The 15,387-nt window shown below is 54.0% G+C and overlaps 1 pseudogene; it reads right to left on the reverse strand.

Annotated features, from left to right (window-relative positions):
* Positions 1–856: 856 nt before the first annotated feature.
* LOC147525938 (electroneutral sodium bicarbonate exchanger 1-like) lies at positions 857–15,148 on the reverse strand (annotated as a pseudogene).
* Between the last annotated feature and the right edge of the window lie 239 nt (positions 15,149–15,387).

The following is a 15,387-nucleotide window of genomic DNA, read 5'->3' on the forward strand; positions in this document are numbered from 1 at the left end:
TATCTGAGGGGAGCAGAGGGTGCGATATGCCGGGCTGACCCTCCTCTTAGGGAATTCTGCTGCCTCCCTGCGCCCGGTTAAGGACATCGCCAGGAAACTTCCCAGCCTGGTACGCCCTCGGACTATCACCCATTACTGCCCTTCCATGTGGGTGGTGATGAAGCCACAACACACAGTCCGTGGGCCATCAAAAGAGACTTCAGGGCCCTGGGATGGTTGGTAAGAAGTCTGAGCACAGGTCATCCTGTCCTCTCTCCTCCATTGCAGCAGCGACTGGAAGAAACAGACGTGCCCAGTCTGTCGATACGTGGCTCTGTGGCTGGTGTCACTGCCACAACTTTGGGGTTTTGATCACGGGATTCCTACCCGGCATCAGCTGCAGGAGCAGTCCCTCTGCCACGACAAAACCGCTACAACACACGGCGGCTGAACAACACCCAACTCACATGGACCATGATGCGCACCTCAGTTTGCTGGTCTGGAGATGAATGCCTGAAGCACCACAGGATAACTGGGAACCGGCATGGCTTTAATGGAATCCTCCAACGGAAAAAAGCAGTGTCTCCCCGTGTCTGCGCGGCACATCCCTGAGTCACGCTCTCGCTCCTCTCCTTCAAAGTCCACATTCCTAAACATGAGAATGGCGGCGCGGGGGGTGGTTGGGAAGAGAGACAGGGAGAGCGTCGTCAGTGGAAGAGGCTGCCGGCCGCTGCTGGTTCAGCCCCGTTTGTGGACCTCCCCAGCAGAGAGGAGCTGCTTCGCGTGTCACGGTTCTCCCTGCCTGTTCCAGGGACGTGACAGAAACAGGCGATCCAACCGCCCGAGGGGGATGTCCCGCCCGGAGCACCCGGCAAGCTTACTCTTCTTCTTTGGCCTGATTTTCAACATCAACCGACTTCTTGCTTTCTGGCATAAGGTCATCCAGAAAGCTGAGCTCCCGCTTGGAGAAGCAGAAGTCCATCACTTTCCGGACATAGGGTGGGCCCACATGGCACCAGCTTGCTGGCACCAGCTGGGATCCGCCTTTCCCAAAGGGAACGAGGGTCTGTGCACATCCCAGCGGGGCTCATCGATGGGGCTTTAAACTGGATCGAAGGGGGAGGGGGACCATATCAGCTGATGAAGACAAGCTGAGAGCACCTCCAAAGCAGCAGGAAGGAGTTCCAGCTGTTCCAGCCAGACGTCAGCTCCTTGGGCGCTCAGCCTGAACGCCTCTATGCCAACGCACGCAGCATGGGGAATAAACACGAGGAGTTAGAGGTGTGTGCGTGCCTGCAGGGTTCTGATCTTACTGGCATCATGAGGATGTGGTGGGATGAATCCTATGGCTGGAGAGTTGGAATGGAAGGGTACAGGCTCTTTAGGAAGGGACAGGCAGGGAGATGAGGAGAAGGTGTGGCTCTGTGTCAGTGACCAGCTGGAGTGCACGGACCTGCATCTGCGGTCTGGATGAGGAGCTGACCAAGAGCTTATGGGTCAGGATTAAAGGGGAAGCAGGGACAGGGGACATTATAGTGGGGGTCTGCTACAGGCCACCTGACCAGGAAGACCAAGGGGATGAGGCCCTCTATAGACAGATGGGAGCAGGCTCACGTTCACCGAGCCCTGGCCCCCATGGGGACTTCAGCCACCCTGATATCTGTTGGAGGGACAAACGCAGCAGGGCACAGGCAATCCAGGAGGTTCCTGGAATGCATTGACATAACTTCCTTCTCCGAGCAATAGAGGAACCAACAAGGAGAGGTGCTTTGCTGGACCTTGTTCTCACCACCAAGGAGGGGCTGGTGGGGAACGTGATGCTCAAGGGCAGCTTGCTGTAGGGACCATGAAATGGTGGAGTTCAAGATTTTTAGGGCGGCAGGGAGGGTGCTCAGCAGCTCCACTGCCCTGGGTTTCAGGAGAGCAGACTCTGGCCTCTTCAGGATCTGCTTGGTAGAGTCCCATGGGAAAAAGCCCTGGAGGGAAGAGGGGCCCAGGAAAGCTGGTGAATCTGCAAGGATCACCTCCTCCAAGCTCTGGAGCAGTGCATCCCAACAAGAGAAAATCAGGTAGGAACACCAGGAAGCCTACATGGATGAACAAAGGGCTCCTGGGCCAACTCAAAAAAAAAAAAAGGAAGCCTACAGAGAGTGGAAGCAAGGGCAGGAGCCTGGAGGAATACAGAGAAGGCTGGAGGCTGGCGGATGTTACCCCCATTTACAAAAAAGGGTGGAAGGAGGATCCGGGGAACTACAGGCCTGTCAGTCTGACCTCGGTGACGGGCAAAGTCATGGAACAGGTGATCTTGAGTGCTATTAATGAGCACATACAGGTTAACCGGATGATCAGGCCCAGTCAACATGGGTTTATGAAAGGCAGGTCTTGCCAATCAAACCTGATCACCTTCTATGACAGGGTGACCCGCCTGGTTGACGAGGGAAGGGCTGTGGATGTAGTTTTCCTTGACCTCAGTAAAGCCTTTGATACAGTTCTCATAGTGTTCTGGTTGAGAAACTGGTAACTGCTGGCCTGGACAGGCACACCCTCCTTTGGGTTAAAACCTGGCTGGATGGCCGGGCCCCAAGAGTGGTGGTAAATGGGGCTAAATCCGGCTGGAGGCCGGTCACCAGTGGGGTTCCCCAGGGCTCAGTGCTGGGTCCGGTTCTGTTTAACATCTTTATCAACGACCTGGATGAGGGGATTGAATGTGCCCTCAGTAAATTTGCGGACGACACCAAGCTGGGAGGCTGTGTCGATCTGCTCGAGGGTAGGGAGGCCCTTCAGAGGGATTTGAACAGACTGGATCGTTGGGCTGAGGCCAATGCATGAGCTTTAATAAGGCCAAGTGCAGAGTCCTTCACTTGGGGTGTAAAAACCCCAAGCATCGCTACAGGCTCGGGGAGGAGTGGCTGGAGAGCTGCCTGGCGGAGAAGGACCTGGGGGTCTTGGTTGACTACCGGCTTGATATGAGCCAGCAGTGTGCCCAGGTGGCCAAAAAGGCCAATGGGATACTGGCGTCTATCAAGAACAGTGTGACCAGCAGGAGCAGGGAAGTGATCCTGCCCCTGTACTCGGCACTGGTGAGGCCGCACCTGGAACATTGTGCCCAGTTTTGGGCCCCTCGCTTTAAGAGAGATATTGAGCTCCTGGAGCGAGTCCAAAGAAGGGCAACTAAACTGGTCAAGGGGCTGGAAAATAAAACTTATGGGGAGCAGCTGAGGGAGTTGGGGCTGTTTAGCCTGGAGAAGAGGAGGCTGAGGGGAGACCTGATTACGGCCTACAAATACTTGAGAAAAGATGGTGGGGAGATGGGGGAAGGACTCTTTACATTAGTGTTGGGTGACAGAACAAGAGGAAACGGGCATAAGCTTAGTCAGGGGAGGTTCAGGTTGGATGTTAGGAAGTATTTCTTCTCTGAAAGGGTTGTCAGCCACTGGAATAGGCTGCCCAGGGAGGTGGTTGAGTCCCCATCCCTGGATGTGTTTAAGAATAGGGTGGATGAACTAGTTAGGGATATGGTTTAATGGGGATTAGGGATGGTTGGACTCGATGATCTCTAAGGTCTTTTCCAACCTAGAAATCTATGAATCTATGAATCTATAGAGGGTGGAAGCAGAGACAGATAGCCTGGGAGGAATACAGAGAAGCTGTACGAGTGACCAGGGATCAGGTGAGGAAGGCTAAAGCCCTGAAGGAATTGAATTTGGCAAGGGATACAAAAAGCAATAAGAAAAGCTTCTATAGGTATGTAGGGGACAAAAGGAAGTCCAAGGAGAATGTAGGCCCCCTCCGGAAGGATACTGGTGCTCTGGTTACCCGGGACATAGAGAAGGCTGAGTTACTCAATGACTTTTTGCCTCAGTCTTCACTGATAAAGCCTCTTGTCTTACCACCCAAGCTGTGGAAAGAACTAGCAGGGACTGTGAGGATGAACCACCGCCCACTGTACTTGAAGAGCAGGTTCGGGAACATCTGAGGAACTTGAAGGTGCACAAGTCCATGGGACCTGATGAAATCCATCCGCGGGTCCTGAAGGAACTGGCGGATGAAGTTGCCAAGCCACTGGCCATTGTATTTGAGAAGTCGTGGCGGTCTGGCGAGGTCCCCGATGACTGGAAGAGAGGGAACATAACCCCCATTTTTTAAAAAGGGGAACAAGGAGGACCCGGGCAACTACAGGCCCATGACCTCTGTGCCTGGCAAGGTCATGGAGCAGATTCTCCTGGGAACCATGCTAAGGCACATGGAGAGCAAGGAGGTGGTGGGTGACAGCCAACATGGCTTCACCAAAGGCAGATCGTGCCTGACCAACTTGGTGGCCTTTTATGATGGGGTGGCGGTGCCCACAGTACCTGCAATCTCTTCAATGCTGTTGGCACAACGTCCAGCAGCACAGTCCCGTTGATGATGAAGCTCCTCAGCTCCAAGAGGCTGTGCATGAACAGCGTGGCCACGTAGGGCTTGCTCCAGCGCTCGCCGCCGTCTTCCACGTCCTCCTCAAACTTCAGCCACCCGCGGAGATGGAGTGCGATCAGCGCCATTGCAAGAAAACAGCCGCAGCTCTGCAGCCCCTTTGACGGAGCTGCAGGGTGGACCTGCTTGCAGAAGACCCCAGTGCCCACGTAGCCCCACGGAGGTTTAGCAAATGCCACAGCGGGACTTGCAGTGGTAGCCCCGCTCCGTCGGGGCAGAGTCCTTCTCCCGTTCCCGTTTCCAGTGCTTTTGGCTGTGGGGTCGGTGGTGCCGGTGGCTTTGCCTCACCAGTGGCAAAGGCATACCCACGGGCAGGGTCCTCCTTGTAGGAGGTTTTTTCTTAGGTACCCAAATAAAACAGGACGTGTCATCACCTTTATTGCATTCAATTTACATATTGTGTATTTATAGAGAGAGCATATATTGTATACACCTATATGGTATTCCTTTCTTAAAAGAAAACAAAACAAAGCACTTTCCAAATCGGGGAAAATAACCCCAAACCTGCACTTCTGATCACAGCAAGTTTCAGTCTCCAGACGTGATACCTGCAGGACTCACTAGATGGCACATGGTCACAGGAGATGGCCACCAACAACCTCCAAGGCCCTCGAGAACCTCCAAGGATGAACCTGCCCCCGGCAGCCCTTCCCACGGCAAAGCATCTCCCTCTGCCCATCCTGCTGTGCTCCGCGGACGTGCCAGTGGGATTTTGGGGAGTTTTCTCGCTCGTTGGGAACGTTCAGCCAGCCACGCTGCCTGTAGCTCTTCCAGAAGCGCCATATTGGCACCCCCGTTCTGGTTCATCCTCAAGTCAGACACCGGTCTGGGGGATGATGGAATCTGCAGATCAGTCAGAGGGACAGATCCTCCCGGACACCAGGGAGAGCAGCTCCGTGGCACCCAGAGTAACCAGCATATCCCCGGTTACCGACTCCTGGTCACGAAAATGACTGTTCAGGAATCAGACATTACGATGCGCACCAGGTAGTGACCGAAAGCCACAAATTCCTATTTTGCTGCATTTTATTATCCCCGCAGGACAGAGAGGGATTTTGAGTGTCCTGCCTCAGTTTACCTGAAGTGTAACAGACGCATCTCGGGTCACTTCAAGGATTTTTATTTTTCCTCAGTCCTACAGCGAGTCCAGGAACACCCGTGGAAGGGTTTCCCCCCCCAAGAATTCCCCTTGGTCACTTCAGTGACTTCATTTCACTTCAGACAGCGGCACTTTCCGGCGTCGCGCGGCTCCTCCCGAGGTGGGAAGCGGCGGGAGCGGAGCGACGCGCCATGAGGCGGCAGCCGCGGCGGGAGGCGCTGAGGTGGCGGCCATGTTCCTCCGAGGGGCTCCGCTGCGCTCTGTGCCCGGTGAAACGCTGAGGGCTCCCACCGAAACGCGCAGCCGTCCAGGCCTCAGGCTGCGGGACGTGCCGGAGCCGTTCCCTGGGAAGGGGCGGCAGCGCTGGGAGCAGCTGGTGAGGGGCGACGCGGTGGACTGTGCGCTCCTTCAAACTCCAGATTCCTAAACATGAAAATGGAGGCGCGGGGGTGGTTGGGAAGAGAGACAGGGAGAGCGTCGTCAGTGGAAGAGCTGCCGGCCGCTGCTGGTTCAGCCCCGTTTGTGGGACCTCCCCAGCAGAGAGGAGCTGCTTCGCGTGTCACGGTTCTCCCTGCCTGTTCCAGGGACGTGACAGAAACAGGCGATCCAACCGCCCGAGGGGGATGTCCCGCCCGGAGCACCCGGCAAGCTTTACCTCTTCTTCTTTGGCCTGATTTTCAACATCAACCGACTTCTTGCTTTCTGGCATAAGGTCATCCAGAAAGCTGAGCTCCCGCTTGGAGAAGCAGAAGTCCATCACTTTCCGGACAAACACGAGAGCCAAAACCTTCAGAAACAAGAGAGGGAAGATGCGATGGGGCCAGAGACGATGCCGCGTCTCCCTCCAACGCTGAAAACATCCCGCTGCCGAGCGGCACCGGCTCTTACCATCATGGGAAAGATGATGGCAGCACGGGACACCTTAATGACCCAGAGCAGGACGAGGCAGATCAGCTGGATCACGGTGAAGAGGTGCACCTTTCGCAAGGGGGACGTGCCGCAGGTAGATGAAATCCGGCTGGTGTTTTGCCGGCATCCAAAACAGCTTCAAGCGATCAAAGAACTGCAAAATAAAAGGGAAAAGTTGCCACCTCAGTATTTTCCCTGCTTCCTTTCAGACAGCTTTTTCCCATCCCACTGCTCTTTTCCTGCTCTCACAGCCGAAATAGCAGGCACCCAACGTGCTGCAGGCTGGAAGAGTCCGTACCTGAATGCCTCTGAGCGACGACACACCCATGTAGAGAAAGACGCCATAAAGCACAGGCATTGGTGTAAACTGGGGGAAAAAAAATGACAGTACTTAATTTTTTTAAGTGACATTTTCAGTACCACCTGTCTCTTCCACAGGCAAGAAGAGACGTGTGGGATTTTAACCATTCGGGATTTTATGCCTGCGGGTGAGCTGATGCTCTGCTTTAGGCTGAACTTTTGAGTTACGTTTCATCAGAACAATCCTATTTTCCACAAAGGTGGAAGGAAAACAGGCCATTCACCCAGGCTACCGTCTGCCACGTTCTGTGACGGCAGACAAACATTTCTGTGTTTTCTTGTGGCAACACGCAAAGGAAACGTGCCTCCTTCTAGCCTAGAGATGAGATTCTTTTGTGGGAAGAGCACACAAGGAAGCCCACGGGGATGATCTCAGTGTGTTTAGCTACTGGGAAAGGCTGTTGCGAGGCATTTGGGGGAGCAAATTGCAACTGGTAACGTGCTGCCTGTTTGAAAGAGAGCAGATGTCCTGGTCTGAAGACGCGGAATTGAAACCCATAAACACGGGTTGCCCTGGAAGACACCTGCAAATTAAAGCAGTTGTCTTCCTTGCTTGCCTTGAGCACACCTCGAGGTGGGCTCACCTTTTGCCTTTTTCTCTTACCTTTAACACAGCAGTGAAGAAGACGGAGCAGCCCATGAGCACAAAGATCATCAAGCCGGTGACTCTCTGCTCTCGTATCCCCAAAAACTTGGGTTGTTCTCCTGGAGCTGAGCACTTCGACTCTACTTTGAGGCTGTTCACGTGGGTGATGGACAGGACGGTCGCAGCCACAAACCAGGGCAGCCCCATCACGGAGCACACCCCAAGCATCACGGCCACCATGAAAAGGTCCAGGTGGTACCCGCATCCTTTCTGTGGGGAGCAAAAAAACAAGAATCAGAGCATCCCACAGCACAAGAGCAAGGACAACATCACGAGCCAGACTCAAACCCTACTCAGGGTCAAATTCTTCCAAGCTGAAGACCACCTGACCTGAGCTCAGGTCAAATTCTTTAAAACTCAAGTATAGGAAACAACTGAGGACGTATCCAGTCTTTGTGCAAGCACCTTGCATGAAAATCTGGCAGCAGATCAGACAAAGTGGATTTCCAGAGCTCACGCGAAATCTAATTCTCAAGAAAAAACAAACCCACAAATAAAGGAGGACACTTGTTCTCCTTAACAGGTGAATGTCTACCCCTGGCAAGTAAGACAGGACTCAGTCATCTCCGGCAGCGCATCAAAACGATTCGTTCCCCCACCAAAGTGCACTTCTACATTGCTCAAAGATTCATTTGCTGCTCCAAGAGATCGCTCAGCTCAACTGTCCTGGTGTTTGCTCCCTGTGCCATCATTAATGCAGGGGAGCATCCCGCCACACAGACTGACGTTGTCCCAAACCAATGTCTTCCCCAAAGCATTTGGAATAGGAGCTTCTCCCCATACTGGCAGCCTGGAGTGGGCTGGGGATGGGGTCATCTCTTGCAGCCCCTTACCTTCAGCCTGTGCTCCTTCCTGTTCACAATAACAGCACTGATCTGCTGGTCCATGAATATTAAGATGGTGCAGAGCAGAGCTGGGATGAGCGCAACAAACACCGTCCACCAAGGGTGGGTCCTATGGGGTGGAATAAACCACCCGCGGTCGTCTCTGGTAGGCTGCAACAAAGCACACACATCCAGATCAGCTCCCAGCCCAGCCACTTCACTGGCTTGGATTTTCCCCTCCAGCCCTGGCTTTGTGTCACCCTGGGCTTCAGTAGTGCCAGTGTCCTCTTTGGAAACATCTGCAGATACTTCTGCTGCGGGTATCTAGTATTGAGGCTGGCTTCTCATTTCCAGAAAGAAATGCCTTGCTTGGCAGTGGAAGAGGAGATGGTCACATCACCAGCATCTCCTCCAGACTCAGCCCTGTCCTGCCCCGGCATCACCTTGTGGCATCCCCAGAAAGTCCCAAGAGCATGGGGTGAAACCAGCTCCAGGCCAAAACATTTCGTTACTTGAATACATCGGGAACATGGAGCTTCGGCGATGGGATCCCAACCAATGAAGTCCACGAGCACCATGATGACAATGGTGAGGAAAACAGCAAAGTCACTTACTGTGGACCGTACCTGGGGCGAGAAACCAGAGCTGAATGGGGCATCGTGAACGGGGCCGTAACATGAGACAGAAAAGTGAGGGACGTCAACAGCATTGAGGCCAGTTAACAAGATCCCACCACTCTGAGGACACACACCCAAACCCCTCACTTAGATACTCTTGCTGTGTTTCTCCCTGTGAGATCTGGTGTCAGACAATACAAAAAGGTGAACTAAGTGGCAAAGGGTTGGTGTAATTCAAACCTTGCCAAACTTTGAAAAAATAAGCAAGCAGCTGTCTGCCACCACAGCCACATTACAGCTAAAGTGGGCATACGGCACTGAGGCATCATTTATTCCTCAAAAGGAAACAAGAGTGTCTTCTTCTCTGGCAGCTCCTCATGTGAATCGACTCTCCCCTTGAGTACATCATGTACCGAAGGTGGAAAAAAAAACCAACAAACTTTGGAAGACCTGATTTCCCACTGCCTGAGCAAAAAATCACTCTGGGGCAGGTCGCGAGGCAGGTGGGAAACGCTACAATCATTTTGCACTCATGGAGACAAGTGAGGGACATCCAAGGAGATGGGAGAGCTTGGCCTATGAGGTGAATGTCTTCCAGCTTGACCAAGTGGTGGCAAATCCTGCTTAGTGCTCCGGGAAAGTAATTTGGGGAAATTTAAGTGCAGACTGCTGCTGGCCACCATCTTCTACTTACTCTGGTTGGGAAGTAACGGCTGGTTTTAAGCTTCTTCAGTAAACTCGCCAGAACAAAGGTGGAGAAGAAGAGGATGCAGCACCAGAAGAGGACATTAGGTGCGTAGGGGCCGTTCTGTCCACAGGCAGGTCCTTGAAACTCTCCGTGCAAATACCGACATTCCTGGAGAACGGAGAATCAGGACACAAAGGCAGTGCACATGCAGCAAGGAAACCTCAGATAACTCGGGGATTGTGAGGATCTTGCTCCAAGATCCATGACTGTGTAACTGCTGCTGCCAATGGAGATTTGTATTTAATGATCAACAGCAGCTGAACAAGCGACTCATCGAGCTACACAGAGGAGAGCAGAGGGAGAGATGTGGTGGGACACCGTACCCCACACCCATGGCACACGCTCTGCTTGAACGGCAGGTAACCATGGCTGAAGAAGACACCAGAGGGGAAGGAAACGCTGGAAACTCTTGGGGAGAGAGAAAAGAGGGAATGGGGAAGGAAGGCCAAGACAACCATCACAGGGAAGGAGAAGAGACAATGGTCCCTTCCCAGTGGAGGGCTCAAAGGACACAGCCAAGAGGGGATGAAGAAAGTCCCAAAAGAGCCCCCACTCCTATGGGCTGGGCTCTGCTTCCAGCAGCAGCAGCCCGAGAGGCTGCTCAGCCATGCAGGGGTGTGCAGGCACCTACAGACAGCACTGAGTCAGCGAGCAAGGCCTGGAGGGGCAGGAACCAATTACGGAGCCAATTACAACCTCCAGGCACCAACTTCAGTCCTCCCACTTCTACAGCAATCACACCACCCACTTAACCTTGCTCCTGGCAGAAACACTGTCCTGCAACAGGCGTGAGGAGGACAGTTATCACCCACCACGCTGGGGACAAGCTGGACTCTCCCTTCCCAGGACCAAGCTGGTCAAACCATACGTTAGATTTGAGCAACGTCTTGTCAGACCAGCACGAGAACAGTTCAAAGCCCATCGGCACCCAAAGGGCTCTGACTTTTGCACCATGCCAACGCCCCTGGACCCCGTGGCCCTGGCAGGAGGGAGCAGTGGCTCAGAGCACTTACAGTCACCGTGAGGTTTTCCCAGGCGATGCGAGACACGTTGACCTTGTTGCTCTCCCAGAACGCAGGGTTTCATTGCTGGGATGTGCTGGTGCCCTCACACTTACAGCTGGGAGGAGAGAAGCCAAGACACGCGTAAGGGAAAGGCGATGGAGGTGCCAGCCCTGAGCTCCTGGCCTGGGCCGCGGGCCTTTTAGGAGGAAAAAAACCCACTAGTAGGTGGTGAGGAAGTCAAGCTTGCTGTGCATGTGCACGGGGTAGGTCTCTCGCAGGTGTATCAGCTTCTCTACAGCCTCATAGATGAAGATGGCGCAGATGAGGAGGCAAAGACTCCAGCTTTGAGAAGCCCCAGCTTTGAGAAGCAGCAGAGCTCTCTGCCTGGACAAAGCTGGTCATGTGGAGCCCCTTCACTGAGCCAGGTCACCCCAGAAACCTGCCACAAGGGAAGGGGCATGCTCAGATTTCAGAGGAAACAGAAAAAAAACCAAACTATTACAGCTCACACCTTCCCGTCCGCTGCAGCTCAGGACCGCTGTGTTTCTCCGGCTCGCTGTGAGAAGCGCTGTCATCGACAGCTCCTGGCATCTTCCTTTTTTCCTGTTCAAATGGAAAGAAGATCAAAGGTGTTTGTAGCCACTGGCTTCCTTTGCTTCTGGTCCTGGTGTGCGTGACTGTGCCCAGCTGGGACCCTGTGACCATGAACAGCATCCCTGGCCGTGCTGCCGTCCTGCCCGTCCCCCCTCGTGCCTCCCTCTGCCGCAGCACCCACCTGCGAGGGGACATTTTCTGGGGGCTCGATTCGGATCGATGGATCCCACTCTCCCGGCGGCAACACCGTGACTTGATCCAGGAACTCATCGAGGCCGCAATGAGGTCAGCCTGGTCCTTAGCTTTGTAGGCAACGTCATGGAAAACCTGCCAGTAAGAGACACCCTGGTGAGAGGACAACTCACCTCGGATGTCCCAACAGGGCAAAAAGCTCTCGCTACTACTCTTCCTCACTACCACAGAGCCAGGGAGAGGGGATACGAAAGCCAAAAAGGCCCGGAGATGGCTCTTATCTCACTCATCCGTCATCAGAGTAGCCCATGGACCTGCCGATCTCATGGTACTCATGGCCTTTTCCTTGTGGTCCAAGCAGAACAAACAGGAACCTGGGCAAGAAAAACAAAATGAGGAAGAAGAACGTGCACTCGCTGAAAGGGCACCCAAGAAATCCCGGCGAGCTGCGAACCAAGAGCGCGGCTCGAGAGGGGACACAGGCTCAACGACTGCACGATGAATTTTGAAATTCATGCAACCATCACAAATTTAGGTTTTGGACCAACTTTTGTTCAAATTGTCCAACGGGATTTAAAAGCCACAGCAGGGAAGAGAGAAACGAAGGCGAGGAGATGTGAGCAGGAGAAACGTGCTTGCTCCCACTGGCCTGGTCTCTTGGGATGCCAAAGTGATGCAGGACATTGATGTTGTTTTGTTGGTTTTTTTAAACAATAAAACTTTGTTCTTCTCATTCAGACCTGGTTGGGATGGGAACTTCCGTCATGCCCGCGAGAGGACAGCCGGGGTCAGGCGGACAAATGCCACGATGGCTGGAGAGGAAATCCAGCTCTCCTACGAGCACAGTGGATGCTCAGCTCCAGCGGGAATTTTCTTCAGGAAGTGCAGCTCCGCCTGGGCACAACAAGTGATTTTCAGGCGATTACCCCAAAAGCAAAGCCCACAGCGCTCTGCAGCACGCTCTGCAGCCGAGTCTGCAGGAGCAAATCTGGCCCTAAAGGTGTAAGAAAGCGACGAGGGTCTCACCTTGCTTAAATCCACAGTGCTGGTCTCGTGGTTCACACTCAGTTTGAGCCTCTGAAGTGAGTGTTTGAGCTGCAGGAAAGAACACACTCAGAAATACGTCAAGGAGCAATTGGGACCTTCTCCTTTGGCAGGACAAGCTAACAGGGCCAAAACCCTGAAGGAACCTCACCTGGTGCCAGTCCCTGGCAAAATCTTCACCTGGTGCCAGTCCCTGGCAGAAACCCTCACTGGTGCCAGTCCCTGGCAGAAACCTCCTGGGTTGCAGTCCCTGGCAGAAAACCCTTACCTGGCTTGTTGGCAACGTGCAGGCCTGACTCCCTCTTGCTCACATCAGGCTAACGAGGAAGACAATGTCGAGAAGGTTGTTGCTTTCTCCTTCTGATGGTGATGCTTCTTCAAAAGAACTTCTCGAGCTTTTGCCCGCACACACTCATCGAACGCCGTGGACTGTTCTTGCTGGCCCAGGATCGTATCTGGGGATGGCCAAAGGGAAATGAAGCTGTCAGAGCGAAAACCCCTCAGGTTCACACCCCTAAATCCCCCGGGTAGGCTGTGCCATGCAGGACACCCTAACAGAAGCTCAGCCTTGCTTCACATGACATTTTCATTCAGTTCAGCCTTTGCAGCCAAAGCAAGAATTTTCTTTTGCTAAAAACCATCATCAAAGGGCTCATTCATCGCTTAAAACAGCAAGTGACTTCAGAAAAAGGACCTGCCATCGGGCAGGGTTGATTCAGGAGAGAAGGGCACCAGGGCGAGCCCAACTCGGCCGTTCCCAGAGGGACGCGGTGCCCACAGTACCTGCAATCTCTTCAATGCTGTTGGCACAAACGTCCAGCAGCACCATCCCGTTGATGATGAAGCTCCTCAGCTCCAAGAGGCTGTGCATGGACAGCGTGGCCACGTAGGGCTTGCTCCAGCGCTCGCCACCATCTTCCACGTCCTCCTCAAACTTCAGCCACCTGCGGAGATGGAGTGCGATCAGCGCCATTGCAAAAACAGCCGCAGCTCTGCAGCCCCTCTGACGGAGCTGCACGGTGGCAGGAGAAGGCTCCTCGCATCAGCAGCTGCAAGAGCTTCGTGTCCCCCGTGCTGCCAGCGCATCGACTGCTCTCCCACCGCACCCGGCAGCACAGACTTACCTTGCTGTTTCCTTCCACTCGGCACCTTCGCCCTCTTTCATGCAGATCTCATCCATCTCACTGAACAAGTCATGAGGAACGTGCTGCTCATCCTCCGCACTGCTGATGATGGACTGCACCCGCTGGGATGGGCTGTCTGGGGGCAGAAGGCAAAGCGTTCCTCAGGGGTCAGTATTGGAGCCGGTGCTGTCTGACACCTTTGTCAGCAACATGGACAGTGGATCGAGAGCACCCTCAGCAAGTTTGCTGATGACACCAACTGTGGTGTGGTGGATATGGGAGGAAGGGATGCCATCCAGAGGGACCGGGACAGGCTGGAGAGTGGGCCTGTGCAAAACTCATGAAGCTCAACAAGGCCAAGTGCAAGGTCCTGCACGTGGGTGGGCCATCCCAAGCACAAGCACAGGCTGGGCAGAGAATGGCTGGAGAGCAGCACGGAGGAGAAGGACTTGGGGTGGGGGTGAGGAGAAGCTCAGCATGAGCTGGCACCATGCGCTGGCAGCCCAGAGCCACCCGTGTCCTGGGCTGCACCCAGAGCAGCGTGGGCAGCAGGGCGAGGGGGGGGATTCTGCCCCTCTGCTCTGCTCTCCAGAGACCCCCCTGCAGTGCTGCCTTCAGCTCTGGGGGCCCCAACAGCAGAAGGACATGGAGCTGCTGGAGCGGGGCCAGAGGAGGCCACGAAGATGATCCGAGGGCTGGAGCACCTCTGTATGGAGACAGACTGGGAGAGTTGGGGCTGTTCAGCCTGGAGAAGAGAAGGCTCCGGAGACCTTCCAGCACCTCCCAGTGCCTAAAGGGGCTACAGGAAAGCTGGAGAGGGGCTTTGGACGGGCATGGAGTGACAGGACACGGGTCAATGGCTTTAAACTGGAAGAGGGGAGATTTCAATTAGGTAGGTAGGATTTTTAATGAGGGTAGGGAAACACTGGCACAGGTTACCCAGAGAAGTTGTGGATTCCCCATCCCTGGAAGTGTTCAAGGCCAGGTTGGATGGGGCTTTGAGCAACCTGGTCTTGGGGAAGGTGTCCCTGCCCATGGCAGGGGGGTTGGAAACAGATGATCTTTAAGGTCCCTTCCAACTCAGACCTTTCTATGATTCTCCCCTGGGTCTGTCCAGACTTGCACGAGCCATGGAAAGGAGAAGCATCTCTTCCAGCTCTGCATAAGGATGGGCTGCCTTCCTTCCCCATATTTCCATTTTTAAAGGCAGGATCCTTCTAAGAAAGATAAGCCTAAATCCTTATGCATCTAAATGCCATAAAAAAAAAAAAAAGGAGAAAAGATTGGAAAAAGGAGTCTTGCTAAATACCACTTTTCCTGGAAGAACAGCAAGCCACGTAAACTAGACACGTGGACCTGCTTGCAGAAGACCCCAGTGCCCACGTAGCCCCACAGAGTTGAGCAAACGCCACGGCAGAATTACAGTGGTAGCCCCGCTCCGTCGGGGCAGAGTCCTTCTCCCGTTCCCGTTTCCAGTGCTTCTGGCTGTGGGGTCGGTGGTGCCGGTGGCTTTGCCTCACCAGTGGCAAAGGCATACCCACGGGCAGGGCCCGCTGGCCTGTGAAAAAAGGATTCGCTCACTTTCAGCACTGCAGCAATGTTTGACGCAGCTGGTACCTCGCGAAGCCACGCTTAATCCCGGAGGAAAAAACAGCTTCTCTTAACACTGTTTGCACGGAATCTCTTTTTTCCCAGCCATTTTACTCAAACGTTGCACAACAAAGGACAGAGAGGGATTTTGAGTCCTGCCTCAGTTTACCTGAAGTGTAACAGA

This window comes from Tauraco erythrolophus, unplaced genomic scaffold (genome assembly GCF_009769465.1).
Source record: "Tauraco erythrolophus isolate bTauEry1 unplaced genomic scaffold, bTauEry1.pri scaffold_48_arrow_ctg1, whole genome shotgun sequence".
NCBI classification, from domain to species: domain Eukaryota; kingdom Metazoa; phylum Chordata; class Aves; order Musophagiformes; family Musophagidae; genus Tauraco; species Tauraco erythrolophus.